This window comes from Penaeus chinensis, chromosome 4 (genome assembly GCF_019202785.1).
Source record: "Penaeus chinensis breed Huanghai No. 1 chromosome 4, ASM1920278v2, whole genome shotgun sequence".
NCBI lineage: Eukaryota > Metazoa > Arthropoda > Malacostraca > Decapoda > Penaeidae > Penaeus > Penaeus chinensis.
In genome coordinates, this window is record NC_061822.1 from 20,577,074 (window position 1) to 20,582,073 (window position 5,000).

Here is a 5,000-nt window from a genome sequence, read left to right on the forward strand (position 1 = left end):
TGATGGAAGCCAGGCTTCCATGATAGAAAAATTGGGTGTTTCCCATGGCGCTATATTTGACTGAACCAGGGTATCGATGGTAGAGAGATCTATACCGACTTTCTCGACGAGGTCGTGGAGTCTCGTGGCAAAGGGCCTTGTGCCTCCATTGCCATTAGGGTGGCTCGGGTCTCGAGCCACCTTTGCGGCATAGGTCAGTGCTAACTGGCCGCGTCTGAGTCGGAGGGGAGGTACTCCTGACTCCACCTCAAGACGCTCGATCCGAGTACATTTTAGGGCTCCAAGACACACACGCAAACATGCATTCTGCACAGCATCCAATCCTTTCAAACTTGTTTTCGATGCCGAACCATACACGATTGACCCATAGTCTACTTTAGACCTAATCAGGGCTTTATATACCATTAGCAAAGACTGTCTATCAGCTCCCCATTTATTACCAGAAATGCACTTTAATAAATTTAGTGCTTTTTGACATTTATTTTTTAACTGACCAATGTGGTCTTTCCAATTGAGTCTACTATCAAAAAGTAGCCCAAGAAATCTTGCAGAATTTTGAATAGGTATTGGGTGGTTGTCTAGAGTTAGCCTGATGTTCGGCTTCCTCCTACGTGAAAAAAATACCCCAATACTCTTTCTAATGGAAAACTTAAAACCCCACTGGAGGCCCCAGTTATGAATCATATCCAGTGCCAATTGGATGCGATTTGCTGAGAATTCTGCATTATTGCTGGAATGCCATAATGCACAATCATCAGCGTACAGTGAGTATTTAAGATTCCGAGGAGCTGGTAAGATGTCATTGATCATACATAGAAATAATGTAGGTGACAAGACACTTCCTTGCGGGACCCCGTTTGCCTGGACAAAAATGTCCGAAAAAGTGACATTGTCAGAAAACAATTTGACAGAAAACGTTCTGTCAGAAATGAAATTTTGAATAAAACAAGGCAAGTTTCTACGTAATCCGAAAGCATAAAGTTTTCTGAGTAGGCCATATCGCCATGTCATGTCGTAGGCTTTTTCTATATCTAAAAATACTGAAATCAAAAAATCTTTTTTGGCAATTGCCTCTTGAATATGACTGTCCAGCTTTACTAGTTGATCGAGAGTTTGGCGTCCCTTTCGGAAACCGCACTGCTCGTCAACTAGTAAATTACTGGAATTTAAAAAATGCAATAGCCTACTATTAACAATTCTTTCCATGACCTTGCATAAGCAACTTGTCAACGTAATTGGGCGGTAGGAGATGGCAAATCTGGGATTACCCCCTCCTTTCAATATGGGAATGATGTGGGCGAAGTGCCATGAGTTTGGAAAAGTGTGGCTTTTCCAAATTTCATTGTACACTTCTAGCAACTTATTCATGGCATCATGATTAAGATGCTTTATCATCTCATATCGAATCTCATCGGGGCCTGGGGATGTTCCTCTACAGGCTTCTAGGGCTCGGACAAGCTCATCCATTGTAAGATCTTAGTTGTAATCAAAGTCATCTCCTGTGGCAAAGTGAATTGGTTGCAGCTCAGCCGCTTCCTTGATGGGCAGGAATGCGTGATGATAGTTTGCTGAGCTGCTTGTATGAGAGAACTGCCTGGCGAGTGCATTAGCAATGTCTCTAGGTGATTCGATGTTATTTCCCTCTTCAATGATGTTATTGATTTTGAAAGATGTTTTTTTCTTATATTTTATTGATTGTGGACCAAACCTCTGATATTTTGGTATTGCTATTTATTGTAGAGACAAAGCTCCGCCAGGAGTCTCTTTTTGCTTGTCTTATTACTCTACGAGCCCTAGCTCTTGCTTGTTTGTAATTGCAAAAGTTCTCATTAGTGATGTTATTTTTGAAAAGCCTGTAGGCCTTATTGCGTCGGCACAGCGCCCTGCGGCAATCTGGTGTCCACCATGGAACTCTATGCTTAACGCTATCTGTCGAAGTTTTAGGAATGGATAGCAAAGCTGCTTCTATAATCGAATTCTGAATATTGTTTACTTTATCATCAATGGTTTCTCCAACAAGTTCGAGCTTGACGCTCCTTGTGAAGGCGACCCAGTCTGCTTTTTTTACGTTAAATTTAGGCGCTGAAGGCGTTCTCACTGTGTCGCATGAATATTTAATCAAAATAGGAAGATGATCGCTTCCCAACGAGTCGTCAATGGTGTGCCACAGGCACTTGGCTGCTACTGATGATGAGACCAGTGATATGTCTATAAAGCTCAAATTCCCGGTATTATCGTCCACCCGCGTGGGACTACCATCATTCAGAAGGACTAAATCAAACTCGTTAATCAGCTTAACTACTTGCTCACCTCTACCATCCACCCGTAGGGAACCCCATAACGTATGATGAGCATTAAAGTCACCTAAAATTACTTTATTTTGTGGCAGACGTTCCTGAAGAGCAAAAAGCTCATCATAGATTATCACTTTATCAGGCGGACAATAAACTGAACATATAGCCAGATACGTGCCATTAATTTTTACTTTGCATGCGACAAGCTCCAAAGTAAAATCAATAGTCACTTCTGTAAAAGGGAGGCTTTGGTGGATGTACATGGCGACTCCGCCTCCACCCCTACCCTCACGATCCTTCCGACATAAATAGTAGTTCCTGAGCGATACGACCTCGTCAGAGACGAGGTTTGTCAAATGAGTTTCTTGGAGAACTATAATATCGGGAGCATAGGACGAGGCTAATAATTTAAGGTCATTTACTTTAGATCTAATACTTCGACAGTTCCATTGTATAATGGTTGACGCGATGATTACGTTTTATGGGGTTTGGAAGTGCCTTGTCCACCAGTTTTTATTTTCTTTTTATGGGAGGGAGGCGCCTCCTCTCCCTCGCTTCCCGGGGACCTCTCACGGGATGGTTTGGAGACAGAAGCCTCCATGTCCTGCACCTCCTGGCGAGGGAGACGACTGACAGACTGCGACCTGCTTCTCTCTCGAGAAACCGATCGCGATGCAGACGAAGTCCTCACAGGAGTAGCCCGGACGGGGAGGTGCGCTCCGGACTGTGATTCGGTATCATCCTCCTTATGTTGTTTAGGCTGGGTTGATGCAGCCATTTGATCGACCAATTTTGTCAGTTGATAAACTTTAATATTTAATTCTTTAACGGTTTGTTTGAGTTCGGCAATTTCCTTATCCTTAGCTGCAAGCTGTTGACTGACATCACTTTTACTAGGGGTGTTGCTAGTTACCGCTGCAGCATAGGAAGTATCGGGTTTGTGTGTCAAACTTTCCACTTTCCTCTTAGCTTCAGTATAACTAACTTCATGCTTTCTCATATATACTAATGTCTCAGTCTCCTTCTTCAGGATGCTGCACTCAGCAGATCCTGAATGATGAGGACCTCCACAGTTAGCACATTTGGAAATCTGGCTAGTACATGTGATGGTGTCATGGGCCTCAGCACATTTACGGCAAGTGAATTTAGATGAATCTTTGTCAATACATCTTAATGAGGTGTGTCCGAATTTTTGGCATCTTGTAGGTTCTTTCTTCCTTGAATGATAGATCAGCTCGTTTTAGTCTCATTCTAGGTTTTCTCGATCCTAAATGCATCAATTATTTAGCAATATTCAGGGTAAGAAATATACACAAATAAAAATAACACCATATATTCAAAATAAATAGTATTACACACAAAAATATATCGATTCTTATTTTAGTTTTGTTCGTCGTCTTATTTTCTGTTGTGACGCTTCAGGAAGAAAAGTTTACCACTTCCTCTTCACTTGTTCGCGAACTTATTTTCTTCTTTCAGCCTCCAGCATAAGTCATGGATTTTGTGCAAAGAAAAAGGCTGGAAAGAGATTGCAGACATGAGTTATGTATAACACAGTCCTATTCGCACTTCACACATTGTAAATATGGCCTTGTTATTAACTCACGAGTATACAGGAGAGCACCGTGTCCTATGCCAGGTATTGGAGGAAAGACACGCCCCCTTTACTTGCCCAAGCGCAACAGCTCGGGAAAATACCTCAGGGCATTCGTATAAAGAAAAGGGAGATACTTACAATTTTCCTTCTAAAACCTTACACATGTATATATACAGAAAAGAATCATTCTTTCTAACCTTTATATATCTTGTATAAAGTACAAACGAAAAAGGGGATTTTATATACTTGGACCAATCCACGGACACATCTATTACAATGCATTGGCTTTTGGACATAAGGTCTTACTTGTACACGTTCATAACCGACGTTGACATATTCAGGGATTTTATTCAAGGCAAAAGTCAAAAAACACAGTCCAGTTTTCGTTCGCACATTCCCGTCCTTCTTGGTCATACAATGAACGTCCACTACGTCTTGGTCCTTCATGCTCTCAAGAATTTCACTTTCATCCATCGTCCTCAAATCCCTGTGAAAGATTACTCCCTTACAGGTATTTGGGCCAATAGGGATAGTTACTTTAACTCGAAGATCATGAATTTGCGTCAGCTTAAGTCAATCCTTAATCTGGGAGTTGTATTGTACTTTAACAAGGAGGCTTCCATCTCGCAATTTTTTGACAAAATCAAAGTCGCCGTCCACTTGACCATCAAGGACCTTTTTGGTGATAAAGGGGTTCACGTTTAAAAGCGACTGATTTTCATTCACGCATTTTACATTCGCGAACCTTGCATTCTGGGTGGGGATTGTGAAAAGTGGTCGTCTCGTCTTGTCATTAGTGGGGGTACCATTGTTCGTCATCAGATTAGTCGTAGAAGGGTCTTTAGTCGCCCCTCCTCCTTTAGGAGGAGAAGGGGTAGCCGGGGTGCGAATTTTTTTTTCCCAAACGATTTGGAGTGTGGGGGCGGGGCTTAAGTGATGCATGTGTAGAGAAAACGAATTTTATGGCTGACTTAATTATGATATATTATTAACAATCACATTCTCTCTCTCTCTCTCTCTCTCTCTCTCTCTCTCTCTCTCTCTCTCTCTCTCTCTCTCTCTCACACAGAGAGAGTAAAAGTAACGGTGATACTACTGATGTTCATCTT